Source organism: Canis lupus, chromosome 30 (genome assembly GCF_003254725.2).
Source record: "Canis lupus dingo isolate Sandy chromosome 30, ASM325472v2, whole genome shotgun sequence".
In the NCBI taxonomy this organism is placed as follows: domain Eukaryota; kingdom Metazoa; phylum Chordata; class Mammalia; order Carnivora; family Canidae; genus Canis; species Canis lupus.
Window position 1 is genome coordinate 37,479,611 of NC_064272.1, and position 12,878 is coordinate 37,492,488.

General features: G+C 45.4%; 1 protein-coding gene and 1 pseudogene across 13 annotated transcripts in view; one reads left to right on the forward strand and one right to left on the reverse strand.

Annotated features, from left to right (window-relative positions):
• PML (PML nuclear body scaffold) overlaps positions 1 to 12,878 on the forward strand; it is a 46,074-nt gene that overhangs the window by 6,189 nt on the left and 27,007 nt on the right. The window lies entirely within an intron of this gene.
• LOC112675610 (transport and Golgi organization protein 2 homolog) lies at positions 8,961 to 9,528 on the reverse strand (annotated as a pseudogene).

Genomic DNA, 12,878 nt, shown 5'->3' on the forward strand with positions numbered 1-12,878 from the left:
CCTGGGATTTGCTTAGCACAATGCCTGGCACGTATTATGTACTAAGTCAGTGTTAAAATCCTAGTCCTATAATTTCTCTGCTCTGCTCTAGAACAACTAAAGAACATACGTAGTTTGAGCTTATAGAAGTTTCTTGAAAAATTACCTGGAACTGGTGCTTTTTTTTTGAAGAGTAGATTTTCTTTTTTTTTTTTTTAAGATTTTATTTATTTATTCATGAGAGACACACAGAGAGAGGCAGAGACAGAGGCTGAGGGAGAAGCAGGCTCCACACAGGAAGCCTGATGCAGGACTCGATCCCTGGACTCCAGGATCACACCCTGAGCTGAAGGCAGGCGCTCAACCGCTGAGCCATTCAGGAATCCCAAGAGTAGATTTTCTCCCTGGTATTGGTTTGTTAGGGATCTTGAGTCAGATTTTCTGGAAAATTTTCCAGTTTGTCCTGAGTTCTTTCATAATTTAAAAATCTCCTTTATACCTTTAATGCTCTCCCCTTTCTTCTTTCTTTTTTTTAAAGATTTATTTATTTGTATTTGTATTTATGTGTATTCATGAGAGACACAGAGAGAGAGAGAGAGAGAGAGAGAGGCCGAGACGCAGGCAGAGGGAGAAGCAGGCTCCATGCAGGGAGCCTGACGTGGGACTCCATCCCAGGTCTCCAGGATCATGCCCCAGGCTGAAGGTGCTAAACCACTGAGCCAACCAGGGATCCCCCCTTCCTTCCTTCCTTCCTTCCTTCCTTCCTTCCTTCCTTCCTTCCTTCCTTGTTATATATATATATATATATATATATATATATATATATATTTGTATATATATAAATATAGATATATATACATATATATTTTTTTAAGATTTTATTTATTTATTCATGAGAGACATAGAGAGAGAGAGAGGCAGAGACACAGGCAGAGGGAGAAGCAGGCTCCCTGAGGGGAGCCCAATGCGGGACTGGATCCTAGGTCTCCAGGATCACGCCCTGGGCTGAAGGTGGCACTGAACCGCTAAGCCACCCGGGCTGCCCCCCCTTTCTTTTTTCTTTTTTAAATATTTTATTTATTTATTTATGAGAGACACAGACTGAGAGAGAGAGAAAGGCAGAGACACAGGCAGAGGGAGAAGCAGGCTCCATGCTTGGAGCCCGATGTGGGACTCAATCCTGGGACTCCAGGATCACACCCTGGACCAAAGGCAGGCACCAAACCGCTGAGCCACCCAGGGATCCCCAGCCCCCCTTTCTTTTTTCTTTTCTTTTCTTTTTTTTTTCTTTTCTTTTTTCTTTTCTTTTCTTTTCTTTTCTTTTTTCTTTTTTCTTTCTTTTCTTTTCTTTTTTTTCTTTTCTTAAGATTTTATTTATTTATTTATTCATGAAAGACCACTCCATCCATTGATGCTGAGTTGATTTCAGACCCAGGTTGGGGAGCAGCACCAGAGGTGGCTTTGAACTTAGAACTCAGCCTGGCAGTGTCTGCCTTGGGGCTGATATCACCACCTCCACGGAGTACATTTTTTTCAGCTTACTTCCTCCTATGTGTTAGGCCATCTGCTAGGGGACTAGAGTGTAAATACAGACAGATACAGTTGTGGTGCTCTGTGAGGTCATAGTGTGGTAGAAAAACCAGATCTACAACTAACCACCAAGGCTGTAAGGCCAACAGGAAACCTGCTCACCCTGAGGTTGAATAATTTCGCACTGTCCTCTATCTTAAACTTTCCCTTGCTAGTTAGTATCCCTGCTTGGCACAGGGCTGCGTGTGTGCTCAGTCCGTTGTTAAGGGCAGAAAGGAGAGGAGCACAGGCACAAAAGTGAGTCATCTTAGAAAAGACATTGGCTGAGGAAGGTAGCCTCCAAGAGGGTGTCACGTTTAGCCTGATGTGTAAGAAAGAAGAAATGGTGTGGGGGCAGCAGGTACAAAGGCAGAGGCACTAGTGAGTCCGTTGCATTTCAGGAATTGCAAAGTAAAGGGTATGCCTGAAGGCAGGCGCTGGAAGGGGGAGCTGGAGTCAGACATGGGGGAGCCTGGTGATAGGACTCTAGCCTATCATTTCTGGAACATAGAATGTTCTCAGCTTGCTCCTTTTTCACTCAGTTTACTCTTGTTTTACCAGGGGAATGGCTTATAGGACGTACTCTGAAGGGGACCCTAGCAGGGGCTCTGTTCAAAACCACTGATGGGTGTTAAGGCAGAGGGTGGGAGGATTAGATTCTCTCTCTGCGCTGTGGTTCTGTAAAGCGGTACGTTTGGGAGATGGGAGGTGAGTGTTTGTTTCTTTGGCTGCATGCTTCTTTGCATTTCACCCCATTCCACAAAGAATTTGAAGAGATTGACCACCATAGTGTTGGGTTTATATGTATCTAGCAAAGACTGAAACAAAGAATCAGCACCAGGGAAAAAGGAGCCCCATTAGGAGACTGAGGCCATGGTCCAGGTGGGGGTGAGGCCTACAAGAATGTGGAGATGGAAGGCTGGGGAAAATGCCCAAATCTCACACTCCCAGGGCCTACCTGACCTGGAGGGAGGTCCAGGTGGCTGCCAGCCTCTCCATTGTGTGTATTTGGGAGGGATGGGGAGTGTCTTCCACCCAAGAGTAATATAGGTCTAGGAGAGCACCCACATCTGGGTCTCAGATCCCAAAGCATGGCCAGATGGGGTGGGGGAATTAATCCAGGGCCATCAAAGCTTATAGCCAGAAAGTGTTTGGATTAGTTGAGTGGAAAAAACAAAAGACCTATTAATCCAGTTTGAAAGGTGTGATGAGATCATAAATTGGGGAGAGGGTTCCTGAGACTTGAAGTTGGGATAATTCACAACGGGTCAAGGAGAAGCAGGCTGGACAGCCCAGGGGAAAGATTCAGGGCAGAGGTGGCCAGCATGCAGTGGCAGAGCTGGTGGCAAGGAAGCGAAGGGCGTCTAGCTGAGAAGGATATGGAAAAGACATCCTGTCAGGGCCCTTGTAAGGTCAAGGCTTGGAGGAGGAAGGCCAGATACCTTAGGTGCCAACTCTGGGGAGCCCCCCTGACCTCCTGAACCAAGCAAGTGCCTCCTGAGAGTGCCTCCTGAACCAAGCAAGTGCCTCCTGAGAGTGCCTCCTGCACCATAGCTGTGTAAGTTGCACCTTCCTGGGGATTGTACTGGGATTGAAAGCTGGCCCAGGAGCACCGCACAAACGGGGTGAAGGCTGCTCCCAGGAGTTCAGGCACAGTCAAATCACCCATTTTTTTTTCCTATGAACTCACCCAGGGGACTTGTTTTCATAGCCAAGAGCAACTGCTTTTCCTTTCATGGTGGCAGGTGGGGTGGGGGGGTAGAGCTGGAAGGTAGATTTGGTTGAATGTGTGGATGAAGGGACATGGGAGCTATGCCTCAAAGAATCTTGTCTGTATAAGTTACAACTGAAACAAATGTGTAAATTAGTAACAAATGTTTAGTTAGAGGCATAAGCAAAAATGAATGAATGGCCGATGTGAGGAGTGAATAGGGTTGTGGCTGGCTTCTGACCCTACTTGATTAGATATTCAAATTGTGTCACCAGGACCTATTTTCCCCGTATTTCTTGTGATGTGGCTTTCCTCCAAGCTCTATTCACAGAAGGATTTCTCCCTGTTGCTTGCCAAATGATTACAGCAGCTCCAGAGGCCCTTGTTAGACCCCGTCATCCTCAAATCCAGTGGGAGAGAGTAAGAATCTCTTCCCAAATTCTAAGCCTAGTTTGAGTGTGTTTCTGATTGGATCAGATACCTGTCTGTGCAGGGGACAGGTTTGAAGCCAGCCTCAAGTGAAGCTCCCCAACCCCTTGGAACCTGGGCAGTCCCTTTCCAACAGGAAGCTTTCCCTCTTCCTATATAGGCAGAGAATGGGCTCTTCTGGTAGGAGGATCCCCCTTATTAATATAACAGTATTTTCCTTCTTTGAGCTCTTTTTCTTGGGTTGTTTCCTTAATTCTCACACCTTCTTGAAAGATGATTGAGGAGCAGAGGATTGTTCCCATTGTATAAGTGAGGCAAGAGGCCAGTGCATTAATGGGAGCTAACCCAAATAGAAGATCTTGTCTGAGCCAAGGCCCAAATGGGTGCAGGATTTCCTGACTGCAAAGCCTCTCCTGGCACTGCTGGCCTCTACATTCAGACAGTCCTCAATTAACAACCAGGCTGAATTGCAAAAAAGGGATTCTGCAAGTTGCTTGTTCAGAACTCAGTGTTTTCCCCCTCAGAAGTGGATTATTAAAAAGAAGCATGCTATTTAAGCAATAATAAATTTAATTTTCCTTGACTTTAACAGAAGAAAAAGATACTGAAGTAAGATTGGACTTACTAAACTTCAAAGAAATATTTCTTCATCTTAAAATGTTTTCTAAAATAGGGCACCTGGGTGGCTCAGTGGTTGAGTGTCTGCCTTTGGCTCGGGTTGTGATCCTGGGGTCCTGGGATCAAGTCCCATGTTGGGTTCCGCGCAGAAAGTCTGCCTCTCCCTCTGCCTACATCTCTGCCTCTTTGTCAGTGTTTCTCATGAATAAATAAATATATTCTTTAAAAAAAAAAGCTTCCTAAAATATTTAAGAGTAAGCAAAAAAAAAAAAATTGCTAATACATTAAGAGGTTAGAGTCATTGTAGTTTGCTTTTAATGAAACAGTTCCATTTTTAGACAATTGTGATAGGGTCTCTGCTGGAAAAGAGCACCATGGCCCATTCTCATCTACCTATCTTAGTTCTATGTTAAGATGGCTCTCATGCATGACCCTGGGCCTTGTACTCTAGCATTCCTTCTTGCAAATTCTTTATTTTGATCCACCTCTTAATTGGATGGATGTTGTCAATAAGTTGTCTCAATTCCCAGGCTCTCTTGGCATTGAAAATGTCTATCAGTTGCTGTTGAATGATATCTTAGCTGGGTATAATGTACCTGGGTCATACTGTTGCCTGTAGAATTCTATAGACTTTGATACATTGTCTTTCAGCATCAAATGCTCATGAGGAGAGTCCTGAGGCCAAATGTATTTGCTTTTTCTGTCTTGAGACTTAAAGACATTTTCATTCTTGAAGTTTATTAATTTAACCAAAGTGTCTTCATGTTGAGCATTTTGTATCAGATTATTCTAGAACCTGGCAGGCTTCTTCAATCTAAAAATTCCTTTTATTTCAGAGTACCTGGGTGGCTCAGTTTGTTATACATTTGACTCTGTTTCAGTTTAGGTCATGACCTCAGTTTGGTGAGATTGAGCCCCATTTAGCACTCTGAATCAGCATGGAATCTACTTGGGGATTCTTTCTCACTCCCCCTCTGCTCCTCCCCTTGCTCATGCATTCTCTCTCTCCCTCTATGTCAAATAAATTAATAAATAAAATCTTAGAAAATAAAATAATAAAAATAAAAATTCTTATTACTTATTATTTACATTATTTCAGTGAAATTTTTTTCCTCTTCCTCTTTTTCCCTCTTCCTTTTCTTTTTTTTTTTAAGATTTTATTTATTTATTCATGAGAGACAAAGAGAAAGAGAGAGAGGCAGAGACACAGGCAGAGGAAGAAGCAGGCTCCATGCATGGAGCTCAACGTGGAACTCCATCCCAGGTCCCCAGGATCACAACCTGGGCCAAAGGCGGCGCTAAACCACTGAGCCACCCAGGCTTCCCCCCTTTCTTTTCCTTCTCATTTTCCTCTATCACTGTTAGTATTACAAGCTTTAATTTTTTGTTTCCAGGTTTTTCTAACTCATAATCTTAATAGTATTATTTCAGTTGGGGGCAACTGATTTATTTGATGACCGTTGAATGAATAATGAAGTTCAGAACCACAGTATACATTGAGTTACATAAAATCATTTTATACACATTGTGATAAACGTACTTGAGACTATCAGAATTGTTTGTCACATATAAGGAGTTACTGCCAGTTTTCTACTTTACGAGATTCTATTAATATTTAATGATTAACCTTAGCTGTTGAATTTTGTAACAAATTCCTGCTTTGGCATCTTTTACAGTTTGTATTTGTTCTGCCAAAGCTGAAATTTGGAGAAGTATTTCAAGATTAGTATGGCTAAGTAGAAGAGCTGCCTCTTTATACCATATGTCACATAATTAATACAGTGTTAAGTTATTGTTAACCTAATCATCAAATAACGTTTTCTCATTCATGGCTTTAATTGATTGTTTTAGCTATTTCTGTCTCTTTTGCCATCTCCTTTACTGAAATTAGATCGATTTAAAGATATATTTATTTATTTTAGAGAGAGAGAGAGACAGCAGGAGAGAGCATGTGCACATGGAGGGGGAGGGAGAGAGAAGAAGACTCCCTGCTGAGTGTGGAGCCCAATGGCAGGGCTCGATCTTGCTACCCTGAGACCATGGCCTGAGCCAAAACCAAGATTAGATGCCCAACCGACAGAGCCCCACAGGCACCCCAAATTAGATTAGACTTTTTTTTTTTTTAAGATTTTACTTATTTATTCATGAGAGACAGAGAGAGAGAGAGAGAGAGAGAGAGAGGCAGAGACACAGGCAGAGGGAGAAGCAGGCTCCATGCAGGGAGCCTGATATGGGACTCAATCCAGGAACTTCGAGATTTCATTCTGAGCCGAAGGCAGATGCTCAACTGCTGAGCCACCCAGGTGTCCCTAGATTGGACTTAAATAATTTGACAATCACTATACTTACCTATGTGATAAACCTTGTCCTGGTGTCTTGCAACATTTCCTGGCACCTAAGTTCCTATTTTATCAATGTACACTGGTATTCAATACTGTATAACTGTAGTGCATTTTTATAAAACTCAGTGAATTCCCCTAAGTTATCTATCATTGTTCCAAAAATTGACTCTCTTATTAACATATGACTTATGTGATGATTTAAAAATTGTCTTGCAGTTGATGCCGTTTCAACTGTACTTCTGAGGGGCATCGTTGTAGTCATCTCAGCGCATGATGGTCATTGCATTTTAGAAATATCATGTTGGTGGCCACTGGGAAGGGTTGATTGGAGAGACCAGAGGCAGGGAGGTCTTAGGGGACAGCACCAAAGGAGATAAGTCATTACTGAGGCAAGAACAAAGGTTATTGCAATGGGAACTGATGAGTCAAATATAAGAACCAGGATTCCACCTTGAGCACTTTTACATCCTAGCACCACACCTGCACATAGTTGGTACTTCATAAATCTTTTTTGGGTAAATGAAAGGAATCAACAAGAATTAAAGAGGAGTTGTTGAAGTGGTGGTGGGGGGTGTATCTGGCATTCCCCTTGGTCTCTGGCTTGCCTGGCCTTTCAATGGTAGTGCCATTAACTGCCATATATAGGACAGTGGTGTGGCTGAGAGAACACTGTCCACCAGGGGTATGGTCCTCTGACTTGGGAGCAGGGACTGTAGAGAAAAGAGTGGGGAGGGAAAGCACAAACTTCCTCTTTGTCATTCTTGGGTGTGGGGTCGGCATAAGATGGCCATGTGAGACAGACAAGGCTTTCTCCTCTCACTTTTCCTTGCTGCTTCTTTTCTAGTATCTTCCTCCCTGAGCCCTCGGGTTCCCCCACCTTTGTCACCACCTTCTCAACCAAAGAATGGGTGGAAGAGGGGAGGTCAACTGGAATAGTGCTTTTACTCTCAGTGTCCCAGGCTCTGTACTTACCCAGCTCCACTCCCGGCTTCAGAAATCTCTCCTCAACTCTGTCCCCTCCGCAGACTTCAGGAAACCAGTCCTGATTAAATGCATTCATACTCCTGTGGAAATGACTGACGGATCCCTTTTACTTGCCCTATAGCTAATAATTTGAGTTTCCAAGGGAGGCTGCTCCTTCTTCTGCTCCGCCAAAGTGAAAGCTCCCTAACATTCTTTGGAGGTGAAGGTGCTAGAGGAGAGAGTTTTGCAGTTGCCATTCAGGCAAGCCGGGCCCTGCCCCGGAGTCCTGCTCTAGGACCAGCTCTCCTGCGCAGGTCCCACTTTCATAGGATTTTCGCTTCCTGCATTTCCAAGCTACCCTGTTCCCTAGAACAGTGGAAGTGGTAGGTATGCCGTCCTGGTCCCAGCAGGAGATGTGGCCTGGCTGCAGTAGGAAGGAGGGCAGCCTGGAGACCATGCTCAATGTGATGTTTCCTACTGTTTGAGATTGAGGGCTTTGCCCACCCAAAGGAGGGCTTGCCCTGCCATATGTACATGTGTAGTTAATGCCTCCCCTTCTTACATGGTTCCAGAATGTCCACTGTGGAGCTGGCTCTGTGCAGCTGACTTCACATAGACCAGCCCCCCTTTGTCCTTGCAACGGTCTATGAGAGGCATCGTTATTTATCCCCATTTTATAGACAGGGAAGTAAAGACTCTAAGAAAGTCATTTGCTCAAGTCCTTTCTTTTTTTTTTTAAGATTTTATTTATTTATTCATGATAGACAGAGAGAGAGAGAGAGAGAGAGGCAGAGACCCAGGCAGAGGGAGAAGCAGGCTCCATGCAGGGAGCCCGACGTGGGACTTGATCCCTGGTCTCTAGGATTGCGCCCTGGGCCAAAGGCAGGCGCTAAACCGCTGTGCCACCCGGGGATCCCTGCTCAAGTCCTCGTAGCTAGAAATGAAAAGGGACCAGATTCAGGCCCAAAGCTGTCCTCTACCCTTCCTGCTGTCACGTAGCCTCTGGCAGAGCAATGTAGACATAGGCAGCTTTCGGATGGGGACACCGAGAACCCAGGAGACCTGTTGAGGCTTTCATTTCATTTCATTTCATTTCATTTCATTTCATTTCATTTCATTTCATTTCATTTCATTTCATTTCATTATTTTTGAGTTTCCAAGTGTACTGGTCCAGGAGGGGAGCAGTTAGGAGAGGAGGAGCGAAGAATAGTGTGTCCATCGGGTCCCCGCTGGCCGAGTGTGGGGGCCCAGTCACCTTGAGCCTCCCAGGGCAGCACAGCCGCCTGCCTCGGTGTCCCAGGGCTAGAGAAGGAGGAGGGTGCTCTGCTGGCCCCAGCAGATCTGCCCACTCAGACCTCGCCATCCTTGAGCACGTTCGGTCGGGAGCGGGCAATGGGGATGTCCCAGGAGGAGCTGCTCCCAGAGCATGGCTCCCCCGGCGTCTCCCGCAGTGCCCTGCTTGCTGCACGGGCCCCTGGTGCCAGGATCACCCGCGGGGGCTCCCCACCCCCGTTTCCGTAGTAGCCGAGGACAGCTGCCTTGTCTGTGCTCAGGCCGGCAGGGAGGTTAAAGCCGCTGTGCAGGTGGCCCTCCGTGGGTGCCCTCTCCGGGCAGGACAGGCTGGCCGCGTCTGTGGTCCGAAGGTGGGCCGCCAGCTCACCTCGGCCCGGGCGCCCCGCTCTCGCTTGGCTGCAGGTGGTCGGTGAGCGCGGCCAGTGGGTCCGCGTGCTGAGGCCCAGCCACGCGCCCCCTTCCTTGCCTTCCTCCATGTCACGCCCACTGAGGACCTCCTTGTCCCCCAGAGGTCAGCCAACCTGGACGGTCTGTGGTAAAATTCATCCCTGTTGGCCCCAGGACGAGCCTGTATGCATTTCTGGAAACAGGACGAGGATCGAACTTAAGGAAGATGATGCACATGGATCCCTGAGAGCAGCTTTGTTCACACGGGGTCACTAGTCGCCTCTGCTGCCACCAATGTGAGGCTTTTATTAAAATATTAACAACATGGGCACCTGGATGGCTCAGTGGTTGAGTGTCGGCCTTTGGCTAAAGGCGTGATCCTGGAGTCCTGGGATCGAGTCCCACCTTGAGCTCCCCACAGGGAGCCTGCTTCTCCCTCTGCCTATGCCTTTGCCTCTCTCTCATCAATAAATAAATTTAAAAATCTTTTAAAAAATGAAAAAAAGGGCAGCCCCAGTGGCTCAGCGTTTAGCGCCGCCTTCAGCCCAGGGCCTGATCCTGGAGACCCGGGATCGAGTCCCACGTTGGGCTCCCTGCATGGAGCCTGCTTCTCCCTCTGCCTGTGTCTCTGTCTCTCTCTCTCTCTCTCTCATTAATAAATAAATTTTTAAAAATCTTTAAAAAATGAAAAAAATATTAACAACATAGTTCACTGAACAGTCATAAATGGATAAGCGAAACAACCCATCTCAGGGAAGAAGAGGAAGAGTTTTGTAATTCCCAGATGGAATGTTTTTTGAGGTCTCCATTGCCTTCTATTTAAAGCCCAAACTCCTTTACTTTGAAGTGATTATGGAAATTTTTGGAAGATCTAAATAGATGAAAAGGGGGAGGGAGGGAGAAAGAGAAAGAAGTGACTAACTCCCATCAATGTAGACTGTTTTCTCTCCCTCTTGGGATCTCTATAATCATCTAAACCAAAACGAACAGTGTGTGGCATTCTGTAACTTGCTTTTCTCATGATAGACAGTTGTGAATGCCTTTCCAGAAAATACGTAGTTTTGAATTTTTAGGTAGTCGCATCCGTCGATTGTATGATTTCTTCCATTTCTTCAGAGGTTATAAGGTCTTTACCATCATAAGTAAACAGTCAACTAGCATATCATATCATTAGGGTTCATCTTTAATTCTGTGACCCATCACAAATGTGTTGAAGTGTGATATATGAAGCAAGCTCTAACTTGCTTTTTTGCCCCTGGGTAGCCAGTTTTCTTGATTCCAGTTGCTGAATGGAATTGTTTAATGTCCATTAGTGTGGGATGCTTTCTGTATTCCATAAAATGTCACATTATTATAGATGCCAGGGCCTATTTCAGGACTATCTAGTCTGTTCTGCTCATCTTTCTCATTACTCTGAGACTAGCTCCACACATACTCTTCTTTTTTTTTTTTTTTTTTAAGATTTATTTATTTATTTATTTATTTATTTATTTATTTATTTGAGAGAGAGACAGACAGACAGCATGTGCTTTGGGGAAGGGGTAGAGGGAGAGGGCGAGAATATTAAGCAGACTTCACGCCCAGTGCGGAGCCCGACATGGGGCTCGATCCCATGACCCTGAGATCATGACCTGAGCCAAAACCAACAGCCAGACGCTTAACAAACCGAGCCACCCAGGTGCCCCCACATGTACTCTCTTAATGGACATTCTGTCCTATGTTATCTTGGCAGAGAAAATTCCCCTTCCTGACACTGGCTTCCCCAAAATTTCTTAACTATTTGATCTGTTTATTCCATCCTGTGAAATGTAGAATCAGTCAGTACAGTTTCAAAATCTCATCTGTGATTTGATTAAAATTCCCTTAACCCTTTATACTAACTTGAGAAGAATTGATAATCATTAATATTTAGCCTCCTTCATTGGGACCTGGGTACATCTTCCTGTTTTTTAGATTTTTCTCAGTAGTTTTGTCTTTTTTTTCCATATGTATACTTTTTGCTAGAATTACGTCTACAGTTTGTTTGGGTTTGTTTTTTAAGCATTTGCAAATTGCTGTTTGTGAATGAGAGCATCGAAATTTTTTTCCATATCTCTTTTCATCTGAATTGCTAGGCTAGAATTAAGTGATTTTCGACTCTTAATTCTGTAATATTCCAGCCACTTTCTGGAGCAACTTCTTATTAATTCTATGCTGTTTTAGTTCATTCTTTTGAGTAATCCAGGAGCAAATTACTGTCATTTTGCTTCAGAGCTATTTTCTATGTCTGTGTCTAAGTTCTGGTTTTTGTCATGGAGCTCCTTGTGGGCATGTGCCCACCTCACCTTGCCTTCCGCAAAGTGCCAAGCACACAGGTGCTGCTCAGTGAGGGTCCCTTGAATGAGGGTGAAGGAATCTTAGGCCAAGGAAGTCCTGGTCCCGGGGGGCAGCCCGTTGATGAGCCACTCCAATTTATGGTCTGCACCTCGGTCTTATCAGAAGGCTGGGAGCTTTCAGACCCAGGGAGTCTGATGCAGGCCAACCACCTCACGGAAACCTGCTGCCAATTGTCTGCTCTGTCCAGTGGGGGAGCAGTGGCCACTTGCCCTAGGAGGACCCATTTAGGGGAGATGGGGCTTCAGAGTAAGGCCCTAGCAGAGACTGGGGTCAACCCAGAAAGTCTTGCTCTACCGCCAGCCAGGCTACCCTAGGTGTACAGGGAGAAGCAGGCTCCCAGCAGGGAGCCTGATGTGGGACTCGATCCCTGGCCCAGATCACACCCTGAGCTGGAGGCAGATGCTCAACTGCTGAGCCACCAAGGTAGCTCTGGAACATTCCTCCTAAGGAAGGGAGGCTGAGTTCAGACTCAGCCCTTCCCAGGGTCCAAAGCAGGGAAAGTGACAGCAAGCTTTAGTTCTCTATTTCTATGCACTATGTGGTTGCCCACATTGACTTGTGTTCTCTTCTCTCATTTAGAAAATAGGCATCCATTCACAAGGTTCAAACATGAAAGCAGTCAAAAGATTTCATTAGAACAGTTGTTTTTAAATGTACGCTCTACCCCCAGTGTGGGGCTTGAACTCAGAACCCTGAGATCAAGAGTCTCACGTTCAACTGACTGAGCCAGCCAGGCACCCCAAATATAAAAACCATTTAAAGGACTTAACAGTGAAATGTCTCATTCCACCTCTGCCCTGCCCCACCCAGAACCACTTTTATCAACTTGTGTGTCCTTCTAAAATGTCTTTATGTAGATACAACCAAATATGAGTATAGTCTTTTTTTAAAAAATTATTCATGAGAGACAGAGAGAGGCAGAGACATAGGCAGAGGGAGAAGCAGGCTCTCTGCGGGGAGCCCACTGCAGGATTCAATCCCAGGACCCCAGGATCATGACCTGAGCCAAAGGCAGATGCTCAGCCACTGAGCCACCCAGGGGCCCCTGAATATAGTCTTGATATGGAAGAGCTAGGTTCTTGTCTCACAGAGTCGAAGAATGAATGTCGTGGACAAACAGAGAGTGAGTAAAGTGATAGAAGATTATTAAGCCAAGATACAGAGAAAGATCTCAGAAGTGAGGGGGGTCCCGACAGGGTTGCCGCTGAAGG